The 13,197-nt window shown below is 39.0% G+C and overlaps 2 pseudogenes; one reads left to right on the top strand and one right to left on the bottom strand.

Moving 5' to 3' along the window:
- The first annotated feature begins 1,133 nt into the window (after positions 1 to 1,133).
- Gm13141 lies at positions 1,134 to 1,781 on the top strand (annotated as a pseudogene).
- Vmn2r-ps20 (vomeronasal 2, receptor, pseudogene 20) lies at positions 7,628 to 7,921 on the bottom strand (annotated as a pseudogene).

Here is a 13,197-nt window from a genome sequence, read left to right as displayed (position 1 = left end):
GTGTCTGCATACACAATTGACTTGAAGAAATCATTAGCCTTCCTATACACAATTGATGAAAAGGGTTGAAAAAGAAGTTATGGAAACAGAACCCTCCACTTTAGCCACAAACAAAGGAAAATACCTTCAGTTACCTCTAAACAAGCAAGTCAAAACCTGTAGGAGAAGAAGTTAAAGTATCTTAAGAAAGAAACAGGAAGATATCAGAACGTGGAAAGATCTCCCTTGTTCATGTATCAATAGGATTAACATAATGAATATGTTTATTTTACCAAAAAGCAATATAGACATTCAGTACAATTCTCATCAAAATTTTAGCACAAATCTTCACAGATCTTGAAAGAAATATTGTCAACGTTGTATCAGACAGCAAAAAACAAAAACAAAAACAAAAAAACCCAAAAATACCCCCCACAGGATAGATAAAATATTCTTGAACAACAAAAAAGAAATTCTGGAGCTATCAATTTCTGTAACTTAAAGCTGTATGGCAGAAAAATAGTAATAAAAATTTGTATGGTACTGGTATAGAAAGAAGTAGGTGGATTAATGGAATTCAATAGGAGACCCAAACATAGACCCACACACCTACAGACACTTAAATTTTGGCAAAGAAGCTAAAACTATACAACGGAAAGGAGAGAACATCTTTATGAATGATGCTGGTCTAACTGGATGTCATCAGGTAGAAAAAAGCATATAGATCCATATTTAACACCCTGCATAATACTCAAGTCCAAGTGAAGCAAAGACCTCAATATAAATCCAGACATACTTAATCTAATGGAACAAAAAGTGGAGAGTAGCTTTGAACTTGTTAGATCAGGAAACAACTTCCTAAACAGAACACCAGTGTCTCTGATGATAAAGTCAAGAATTAATAAATGGAAACTCATAAATGCTAAGTGCTTCTGTAAGTCAAAAGTCACCATCTTCAGGATCCCTATAGACTAGGAAAAGAACTGCACTACCTCTACATCCGACAGATGAATACTTCTGCTTCGAAGCGGAGTGAGGGGAGATTTATGTGAGGGGTTACTAGGAAGAGAGGAAGGGCTGCAGTGATATCATGTGAATAAATGACTTCAATCAAAAAGATACACATGAAGAATAAGAAGACATTTTTTTACATGGAAAACAGAACAATGGAAACATGACATGTGAATATGCACAAACTATCTGCACCGTGAAATGAAGAGTATCTAAAGAATTCTCCAAATATTCCAGATCAAAAAAATCTAGGGGAGCCGCGGGTTACCGTGCAGACATGACCAAGTCCAAGAACCACACCACACACAACCAGTCCCGCAAATGGCACAGAAATGGCATCAAGAAACCCCGGTCGCAAAGATACGAACCTCTTAAGGGGGTTGACCCCAAGTTCCTGAGAAACATGCGCTTTGCCAAGAAGCACAACAAGAAAGGCCTGAAGAAGATGCAGGCCAACAATGCAAAGGCAGTAAATATGCCCGCAGAGGCCATCAAGCCCAAGATGCCAAAAGGCCCCAAATTCAAGCGGCTGGCTTTCATTGCTCACCCTAAGCTTGGGAAGCAGATTCAAAGCTACATGGCCAAGGGTCAGAGGCTCTGCCAACTGAAGCCTAAGGTTCAAACCAAGGCAGGGGCCAAAGCTCCAACTAAGGCCCAGGCTTCAGACCCAGCCCAGGCTCCCAAAGGTGCTCAGGCCCCCAAAGGTGCCCAGGCCCCTATGAAGGCCCCATAGAAAAGGCTCCTGCAAGTGTGAAGACAGACGGACTGCTGTGACACACCTCCCCACACACTATTTGCAGATGACCACTGTCCTATTCTGTTCTTAGAAATAAACTCAGGCAAGATCTGTTAAAAAAAATCTAGAAGCTGGGCGTGGTGGTGCACGTCTTTAATCCCAGCAATTGGGAGGTAGAGGCAGGTGAATTTATGAGTTCGAGACCAGCCTGGTCTACAAAGTGAGTTCCAGGACAGCCAGGGCTACACAGAGAAACCTTGTCTCGAAAAATTTTTTTAAAAAAATCTAGAAACATGAATTTTCCTGTTATAATACACTACAATTAAAACAAATATCATATTGTATGTTTCTTAACATGCTAAGGGATGAATAGAATGGTCATCTCATCATTGACATGCACAGTTTGTTAAACTTGTAATTTCGCTAATATTTATTCTTATATAGAAAGTCAATTTTGTGGACATTAGGAAAATCTTGAAAATAATAAAACTTGATATAGAAAAATAATGAATTAGTTCCATGCAGAATCAATTGTAGAGGTAGAATGTGAATAATAAATTTGAACCATCTTTTATCCATGCTTTTTCAATGTTTTTTTTTCCAGCCAAGGTTTATCTGTCTTCAGAACGTATGTCTATATGCTCTGTGTCTGTTGCCAACTGCAGTCAGAAAAAGGCATCAGATGTCCAAAACTGACATTAAGGATGTTTGTCAGCCACCCTGTGAGTTGGGCATTGAACCAATTTAACCATTTTTTTAAAAAGCAACTCTACTAAGTAGTGCATCATCACAACAGCCATCCTGAAGCCCTGGTCTTCCCTATCTCAAAACTTGAAATCACCTGGTACTTTTGCTTTAGTCTTTTCACTGCACCTTCCAGGGCTCTTTGTTCTGCTCAGTTGAAATAGTCATGCTTGTCACTGAGCCCTACACATGAGAAATATAATCTTCAGATAGTACCTGGACTTCTAACAGTGCTTTGCTTAATAGATAAAGGGAAAACACTGTAGAAGTTTCTATATAACCTTCCTCAGCTCACATAGAGTTTCAGATTAGAGAATGTCCTTATGGAGCACTTTAACTCAGCATAACTTGAGTTCCACCACTTTTAATCACAGGTCAATAAAAAACCAAGGGTACAAATGGGACTAAATGATTGGGATGAGGATAGAGTACAAACATTTCCATGAAACAAAATATGAAGGATAACTTACACCTCCAATAAGGAACACCATGAAGAACAGACAGAGGATCATGCAATGTCCCTTCTCCTCTAAGGATCTCAGTTTTCTCTGTGAGATGTACCTACCATTCATTCACACAGTGCTCATACACTTGCAGGGTGGTTTGCTCTGAAACCAGAAGGAAGAGGAAGAGCTAAAATAAGATAACTATTCTCACCCATAAAAACCACACAGCTGTAGTTCTTCAGCACCCAATTTCAGTACAAAGCAAGATGAACAGAGTCTAAGTATTGACCCTCCAACTAAGAAGAGTCCCTAGTCACAGCCTTGACTGTTAAGAAATCTTGAGTGACGACAAGAGAAGTGGGTGTCTGTGCCAGATGTTTTCTGGCACCACTTTAACCCCTGTAACAAGAATGCAGACTCAGAAAGATATATCTTGAGACCTGATTTGGTGTATAAGGTGAATTTTGATTGAAAGAGGGAAAAGAATCCTATTTAATAAAAGAAGTCAAAAGCAATCAACAGTAAGCCTCCTTAGACATGTGCGTATGGGAATAATGCACTTCTTTGGATAGAGACAAAAGACATGGATTTTTTTTTCAATTACCTGATGAGGTTTATTTTAAAATGGGTATCTATTGTTATATTAATATATAATGCGTTTTCAAACTGTAAAAATTTTGTGGCCTATCATCACACAGCATCATGCATAGTATGTTTTTTAGACATTAATAAATTTTAGACATTAATAAATTTGTATATGGCTACACATTTTGGAATGCTGTATTTATATCAGACAGTTCATATATATTAGATGGAAAATTAATATGGAATGCATTGTTGCTTAATCAATGTTTATACAACTGTAAATTTAAAAACAGCTTATACTTAAAAAAAAAAAACATGTTTGCTAAAATATCCCTTAAGATTCAATCAAAATTCCAGTGGTCCTTAAGGCACGAATATCTAAAAAGCTCCCTGGGAATGAAAAATCTCCATGGGCAAAGATCTTGGCTAGGACAGTGATAAAGTAGCAGAATTAGAAACCATGGATGGATGTGAATCATACCAGGTTTGTACCTACCACCAGGGAAATCTAACCATTTTTGCAAGCAACAGACACGTATGTGCTCTCAGAAATTATGATGTAAAATTTCCCCACTCCCCAATCAGGAACCACTACTCCAACTCTGTTGCAGCCTGTCTTCCACACAACTTCCCAGGACCTACTCTGCATAGCTTCCCCACAAGGTTGCTGCTAGACTAGACAAGAACTGGATGTACTAGGACACTACACCTGAGATCTGAACCCTTCAGATACAACTAATCCTGTCTAACTTCTCATATTGTGGGTCTAGCAATCTGGGCTAAAAATGCACAGAATTAATCTTTCTAAATTCTGATGCTCAGAACAGATATCCAAAACAAACAGAAACTATGATAAAATGTCCTTGGCTCAAACCACAAACCATATATGTATTCTATAAGGAGCACAGTTTACATGATATCCAAGATAAAAATTGAAAATCCATAGTAATGACCAAGGAGATTAAAGTTTGTAAACCATGTAAATCCACTCAGATAGGAACAAAATGAATCATGGGAAAGAAAATAACACCAGATGCCTGAAGGAAATGAGGACACTATAAAATATTAAAATTGAGTTCAATAGGTGCTTAGAATTGCCCCCCCACCAAAAAAAAAGGCTGGGTGTGGTGAATATGTCTTGGGAGGCAGAGGCAGGGGGATTTCTGAGTTCAAGGCCAACCTGGTCTACTGAGTGAGTTCCCAAAAGCCAGGGCTATACAGAGAATCCCTGTCTCAAAAAACCAAGAAAAAAAAAAAAGAACCTGAAAACAAAATGCAGTAAGGCAAATAAAAATAATACAGAGAGAAATTATAAGTCTTGGACAAAATTAACATGATGTTAGGTCAAGGCACAATATTATTTACTACTTGAAGGATCAGGCACTAAAGAGAAACTCCTTTCGAAAATTGTCTAGATTTTTGTCAAAAAAAGAAAAAGAAAAGGAAAGAAATGAAAAGAAAGTATGAAGGAAAGAAAACTAGAACAAAATTACAATGCATACTGCACAGTTTGTTCATAAATGGTTTCCTGATTGTTCACTGTAACACTCTATGTACACCCATGCATGTCAGCATAAGCTGGGGAAAGAAGACTCGAGATTTACCCAGGTCTCATTAGACTATTGCTAGGAAGTCAACTCTTTTTATGATTATAATGAGTTCCAGGATTCTCATTATAATCTGTTTAAAAATCTGTTGTAATGATTGTGAGAGGTTAAAATGGATTCTAGCTAAGCATGGAGGTGAGAGCTCAGAAGCACAAGTCCAGACCTGGAGGTCTGTCTTTAAAGAACAGGGTTCTGTGCTCATGGACACCTTTCAAATGTCAGGGCTACTTGTTTCCCATTGTGGTGACTTTTAGTTTTCCCATATTGTATTTGTGCAAAAAAAAAATGTTACAAGTTAATTGATCCTTCATATGTGAATAGATGAAATAAACATACTGCTGATTTATAATCCATCTGAGTTAAGGAAAGAAATTAAAGCCTTTCCCTCAGAGCATTTAACTAAGTGTGAGTCCAAAGTTGAATTCTCTACTTCATGTTCCCTGTGCCTTCTATCCTTTGTGTGTCTGTTCAGTTAGTTTAAATCTTTAACTTCCTGAAGGCTGCCTCATGCAATTCTCCGTTTCTATCTGTCTTTTGTCTCCATGTGTAAGGTAGAAAATTTAAGTTTGACCCCCTAGACCAAGTTGAAGCCAAGAACGAAAAATAGGTGGTCCCTGAAGCACCCTGTTCGGAGAATGGCTGATCACAGAACAGGTAATTACACAAGCCAGTTCAGTGATCCTGTTCTAGGACCTGGCTGACCACAAAAGTTAGATTAAAATCTTGAGAACCTCAATACCTGTGGAGAATCCATGCAGGCCAGAAGAGGAAATTGTGACCCAAAGGTTGGAATGTCACTTTGATGTATACTAGTCTGACCTCAAAAGTAGAGGAATACACCTGCCACAGTGTTCTGATTGCTGGGATTATGTCAGCAACACTTGCATGTTTTTTTTTAAAGATTTATTTATTTTATGTATATGAGTACACATTTTAGTTGTACAGATGGTTGTGAGCCTTCATGTGATTGTTGGGAATTGAACTGAGAACCTCTATTTGCTCTGGCCAACCCCACTTGCTCCAGCCAAAGATTTATTAGTATAAGTTCGCTGTAGCTGTCTTCAAACGCACCAGAAGAGGGTATCAGATCTCATTATGGGTGGTTGTGAGCCACCATGTGGTTGCTGGGATTTGAACTCAGTACCTTTGGAAGAGGGTTTTCACTACAGTGCAAGAAAAAGTACACTTTTTTTTTTTTTTTTTTTTTTTACCAGAAGTGAAGGAATGGATATAGTAAGCAGGTTGGTGACCTGTGGTAGATGTAGTGCCAGACTACACCTGAAAGTCCCAGACTGTTAAATTGTCCCAGATAATCATCCTAGGTCATTGTTTCTCCAGTAGTACAAACCATCCTTGGGGGACATAGGACATGTACCTTACAGCTTGGTGTCCTCTACACGGTATGCTTGATCCTCCTCTAGACCCTTATTTTTAGAATTCAACTTTAAGAAGGAAACACCTGTACTTGTCAAAAGACTTTTGAGGAAGCCACACCTTTATCTTCACTGTGCACATATGATTGAGACAATTATTACCAAGAAATTTCATTTTGAAATTATACTGTGCTTACTTGTTCCTAAAATAAACCATCCTGGGATCAGAATCTTGAAGCTTCAGTCAGCATTGGCCACTGAGTCTACAGGGAAAACTTATAGTTTACTTCCCAGTTTTAATAATTCAGAAACTCCTTAGTTTACTCAAACTCAGAACATAAAACCCCAGCAATATCCAACCAGAGATATTTCTGATCCTGAAAATCCTTTCCCCCCATCCCCCCCCCAAATAAAACCCTTTGAGAAGCCTGCCTCTCACTTATTTCTCTTCTGCTTCTCACCTGAGCAGAGGCAGCCTCCCTCCAGTGTTATCCCATTAAACCTCTGTGTGTGGTTAAATGTTCCATGGGGCATTGTGGTATATCATGACTTCTGACTGCCAGGAGACCTTTTACTTCAGAGCTATTCACATATTCACTGGGATGGATTTATCCCTGAGTGCTGCAAGAATTTCATTGACAATAACTCACAACACACCCACAACTAGTGCTGAAATACTTATAGAGTGGTATTGAACATAGATTTCTTTTGGTCTCATGGATTGTTATTCTACCAGACCTAGGGTTTGCAGAGACCGCCATGCTTGTATCACTTAACCAGTAAACATCAATCATAGTCTTTCACTGTGACAAATGAACTCAGTTTTGAGCACAAACTTTCTTCTCCTTTGAATTTTTAGCTTTTTGATGTTTTTCATTTTTAATGATCCATAGAGGATATACTTTATCAGCAGCCAGGAAAATGTTTCACAGAAAAATGAGAAAAGACCAGAAATTTGAAAATAGAATTTGTGAGATACAAGTACTAATGCCTACACATGAAATATTAATGATGATGTTCATAGTGTGAATAAATTTCAGTAAAAGAACACTCTGAAATTGAGAACCATGATCAATTTGGCCAAAAGTTTGGGAAAAAATATCCTAGTCTATGCACCTACAAACATGGTTTGCTTCGCTATAAAACTGACTGAGTGTGAATGGCCTGTGAATATCATGGAGCCAAAGAAAGAGAAGATGAGGGAAATGCACAGAATGTAGGTGAGAGTGTGGTTACTGGTTTTCCAAATGGAAGGTGCTGGGTGATTCACAAAAATCCCAAGAATCAGACCTCTGAAGGCAGGGAAACAGATTTCACAGGTAATGGCCATTCTCAAATGGTCTCCCTAGGCCAGAGATGTCACAGGTGTATGGACGCTTTAGTAATCTATGCTCTGTGATGGTGTACCAGGCCTCTGGACACTTCACACACTAATACACAAGAAAGTATCATCACTGGGAGTGGTGGCCCACGCCTGTAATCCCAACACTTGGGAGGCAGAGGCAGGGGAATTTCTGAGTTCAAGGCCAACCTGGTCTACAGAGTGAGTTCCAGGATTGCCAAGGCTACACAGAGAAACCCTGTCTCAAAAAGAAAACAAAAACAAAAACAAAAAAAAAAAACAAAAAAAAAACAAACGAAAAAAAATGGAGGAGGAGGAGGCAGCAGCAGCAGAAGGAGGTGGAGGAGGAAGAGCAGCAGCAGCAGCAGCAGCAGCAGCAGCAGCAGCAGCAGGAGGAGGAGGAGGAGGAGGAGGAGGAGGAGGAGGAGGAGGAGGAGGAAAGTATCATCATTGTAGCTTCCATAGTCACAGGACACTTTCAGACACAGGTGGGAGATGCTTTTCACCATCCACATCCTTTGCAGCTGAGGATGTAACTGAAGTCACTGTGGTACAGCAACAACTGTAATTCAAAATGTCCATCCTCTTCACTGATTAAAAACTAAGAAATGTATATGTTTACATTTTATTTACCTATGTGTAAATGTTGCTGTGTTATTAATGTTGCTAGAAAAACACATTTCTTTGAATATTTTGGATAATTGAATGGGGTATTCCTTTCAGTCAATCACAGTTCTACTGACTCTGGAAGACAGCTCATTGCTCTCACAGTAGAACACCTGAAGATCTATGGCCTATTTGAAAAGTTTTGCCAAAACTGTCTGGTCAATATACCAAGCCAGTTCACGAGAAGCCGGGGCAGAAAGTGGATAATTTTGTGTCAGGACATCTGGACAAACAGAAGTGTAATCTTGCAATGAACAAGAATTAGTTGTGAAATGGGGTGAGGCAGAGCATGGTTCAGATAGACAGGTTGGAAGCAGGAAGGGAGAGGATTAATTCTCTGGTGGTGGAACACAAACTACTCATCTTCAGGGCACCCATAGAAAGGAATCCATAAGATCCTGGCAGCCCAGGAAAAATAACCTATGTCAGCTTCCTGTGCAGAACATGAAAGCCAAGATCCTCCAGCACCATCACAAGACACTTCCTAAGAAGGTGTGTGACTGCTTTAGAAAGCTCAGTTTAATGAGGAATGGATTCCTGTTTCCTATCCATATAATTTCAGTGGAGCACAGGCTGTATGCTAGCCAGTCAGGATAGGAAGGATCAATGGGGACAGGTGTTTGAGAACTGGTCTTGATACTGTTGCTAGTATTAGAGGCTGTGATGTACAGCAGCTAACATCAGTAGTGGTAGCTACTGTGACCTTTCTGTGTGACCTTTCTGTGGTTAGGGAGTTTAACAATTTCCTTTCCCCTTCCATAGGTACCATTGGATACCTGGAGGGAGTGAAGAATCTGAGACACAAGGAAAGCCCTGCAGTAGTTCTAGCATTCCCACAGCAACTGAGGCCACTTACTCTAGATGTGGAACTCAGTTCTGACTTCTCTGTTTTTAGAGAGACAACCGCTAATTTATAGTAGTTGTTCATTATTTTGATGATAGATAGATAGATAGATAGATAGATAGATAGATAGATAGATAGATAGATATTCACATTAAAATGTTCAGGCAAATAGATGTACCTAGAAAAAATTATCTACTAAGGTAAACCAGACACAGGTGGAGAAATATGGAATATATTCACTTATGTGTGGATATTAGCCAATGCTAAAATAATGAACTTGATATTCATAGGCCCATTGTATTCAGAGATATTAAGTATAGAAGAGTTGACTTCAGAGCACACAGTGGCACCCAGATTCCCTGGTGGAAGTAAATAAAATAGATTCCATGGATGAACTGGAGACAGATGGGAATGTGACTGGGAAAATGAGGTAGAGAGTGGTAGGGAAGTTAAGGTTGAAGGAGAAAATGCTGAGAGACAGTTGGAATTGAGAGGGACATTTGAGTGATGATATGGAAACCTACAGTGGTACATACTTCTTAAATGCTATAAAGACAATCGAAATTCAGTAACGTACAAATGGGGGTGAATAAGTCCCAACTGACCTGGTATTTCCTTCAAATGAGCTTTCTAGTACACTACCTGGGTTTTATTTGAGTTTTTGGCTAAGTGGGTCCCTTGGATCCACAAGCAATCTAGACGCTTGCTAAGATAACTCTTTGTTCTGTAGAAATTGAAAGCAGTTCTCCATTACCAAGCATGCCATCCAGAGAACTCATTGGACATGGAGAAGTTGAACCTTCCTGACTATATAATATTGTCTTTGTTATGAGAAGTTACTAAACAGGCTAACAAAAGAGAAATGTGAAAATCAACTTAGCTGCCTTCCAAGTGCTGGGATTAAAGGCATGTGTCACCACTGCCCGGCTCAAAAAAGAATTTGTATTGAAGAGAAGTACTACAAATATAAGCAATGTTGTTAGCACCAGGTGCATCTGTCTTTACAGTCAGGTTTTCAACCCAGTGAAGAGGCTCCTCATCTCTAGGCAACAGGACTGCTCCTGCATCTGTTGTCATGGCACCCACCATGGCATCACTCCCCTTTCACGTGCTTCCCATCCTCCTGTACTGAATAAAAGAGTCCCACAGCCCCTCAAATTGCTAAAATATTGTTTAAGATTGTTTAAGATTCAATCAAAACTCCAGTGGTTCGTATGGGACTAATATCTAAAAAGCTCCCAGTGGATATATAATCTCCAATGGCAAAGAATCTGACTAGCACAGTGATTAAAAAGCAGAGTTAAAAACCATGGATGGATGTGAATTGTATCAGCTTTGAACCTGCCACCAGAGAAATATAGCCATGTTTGCAACCAACAAGCCCATCCTCTAAGAAATTATTACGTAAGAATCCAGGCAACAATAAGATGAATAAAAAAAAATCAGGATACGCCACACTTACATGGTCAGCAATTTACCAACACAGTTATGAAATGCACAATAGTTTGAGGATCAGTGCTCTTATGAGCAGCCGAGTAAGGGATTTCAATCATGCTCCAGTGCCTGTCTGTCCACTAGCCTAGCAGCTTCTGTGACCTTGGAGTGTCCAAGTCTTCTGGTTTGCAGTTCCTGCCACTGCTCTGGTGACTGAAAATTTCCACAAGACTTAACTTGGGGACAACTGCAGAGGAAGGGAATTTTCACATGGCTGTGTAGACCCCAGGCAGTGTTCTCTAGTCCTAGTTCCACACCATGCAGCTCCAAACTCCTACTGACAGGGATGGGCTGCTGATCCCACTCTTTTCCTTCAGACCCTCAGTCCTTCTTCTGAGTTCTCCTGTAACAAAATCAATTTCAACCAAGGAATAACTCTTTCTACCTACTCCATGTGTTTCCCATCCTCAGGCTGTCCCATTAGTTGTCCTGAAGAGAAGTTTCCTTTCCCTGGAAGGTACTGACATAGACCTAGTGGGTTCCTTAAAATCTAGCCACTGGAAGATCTAGAAATGCCCATCAGGCTCATATGCTTATTAAGCATTTTACAGTGCTCTTCCACAAATAGTTAATGTTCCAAATCCAGTGAGCTTCAGCCTCCATGTTTTTTAAACATGATATGGTTAATTTACCTGAGCCAAGTATTTGCATCTTTATCAATATACACATGCTGTCTTCCACATAATTCAGTGAGTCTACTTGGACCTATTTTGTCAACCATCACCATATGCTTGCTGTACCATAGACAAGAAGTGTGTGTATAAATGGTTATAGAATGAAGACAATCATTGTGTGAGGGGTACAAGGTAAGATGTTCTTCATTGTGCATTTCTAGAAAATTTTCCATGAACCTGAAAGTAACTTCTGATTTGATTCATGATCTTTCAGTCATTAAGCAGTGAGGCCTAAATCCACTGATCATGTGCAATGAGACTCAAGAGAGACTGTCTACCTGGTTGCAAATTTCCAGACTGTTAAGAGCTCCTCAAGCTACCTAATTTTCATTTGCCTGGTGTGTGAGTTTTAACATCCCTGATGAAGCAATTGGCAGAAAATATCTATGATCATTTGAAATCAAGGGCCACTATTGCTTCTTCTCGTACTTAGGTTCTACCAATGAGGTCCTGTTTCATCAAATTCCAATATTGAGACCAATGAAATGTTATCTTTCAGTAGTTGGACCATTTCCTTGTGTTTTCTTTTTGTTGTTTTCTAGTTTTTTGTGGGTTTTGTGTTTGTTTGTTTGTTATTGTTTTTTGTTTGTTTGTTTGTTTGTTTTGAGGCAGGGTTTCTCTGTATAGTCTTGGCTGTACTGGAACTCACACTGTAGACCAGGCTGGCCTTCAACTCAGAAATTTGCCTGCTTCTGCCTCCCAAGTGCTGGGATTAAAGGCATGCACCCCCACAACCTGTTTTTTTTTTTTTTTTAAATCAAGGAAAATATATGGAGTGATATGGATTTGTTCATTCTACCATTCAATTTTTTTCTTTGATCCTAATTTACTGAAACTTCCTGAATTTAAGATAAATATTCTAATATAATACTTGAACTTGGAGTAATATTACGTTTTCCAGTACTTCCAAATGTATTTCCAGGATGGTTGGATTTCTAAACTGTGCATGAGTATGCACCTCATCTACTCTAAAAAGGATTTTTCTCTAAGATTTACAGATTCATATTTGTATGAATAAACTCATACATGAAATTAAGATGAAGATAATACCTTAGTAGTATTATCTTCATATCAGGCTACAGAGAAACCCTTTCTCAAAAAAAAAAAAAAACCCACACACAAGAAAAGAATGGAAATCTATTTCATTCCTTACAGTAGAGTGGAGTATTAAGGCACAAGAGAACCAGACACCAAAATGTTTTGTAATATGTGTCAACGGTCGGTCAGCATTTTTCTGAGACTTATAGGACTTTTGTTCAATAAATGGGTATTAATGACTTCAGAACCATGCAGAGACACAGCAAAGTCTGGATAGCTATCCTTGAAATCTATGAAGCCATATTTTCATTCATTTTTGTAGGTTTTTCTCTCATACTTCCTTGAATTCAAGAGAGAGTAGTAGACTTCTTGCTGAGGCTCTGACAGCTTCTACATATTTTCGGTTTTGAGCCTTTTTATCTTCACCTAGTAATACTTGCCTGGAGCACTAAGCTGAATCTTACCTATTTCAGTTAACACAAATCACCATATGTAAAACAGTGTTTCTAACTTTTTTAATGCTAAACACTGACATAGAATTCTAATTATTTTTAGCAGGGCAAACTACCCTGCAGTTCAATGAATGATTTCGCAGTTTTAAGACAATTGGAAATATGTGTTTCCCTGTACTTTTAAGCAATAACTGTGACAGGGTCGT

The sequence above is a fragment of the Mus musculus genome, chromosome 4, assembly GCF_000001635.26.
Source record: "Mus musculus strain C57BL/6J chromosome 4, GRCm38.p6 C57BL/6J".
Classification (NCBI taxonomy): Eukaryota; Metazoa; Chordata; class Mammalia; order Rodentia; family Muridae; genus Mus; species Mus musculus.
This window is presented reverse-complemented; position numbering and strand designations above follow the sequence as displayed.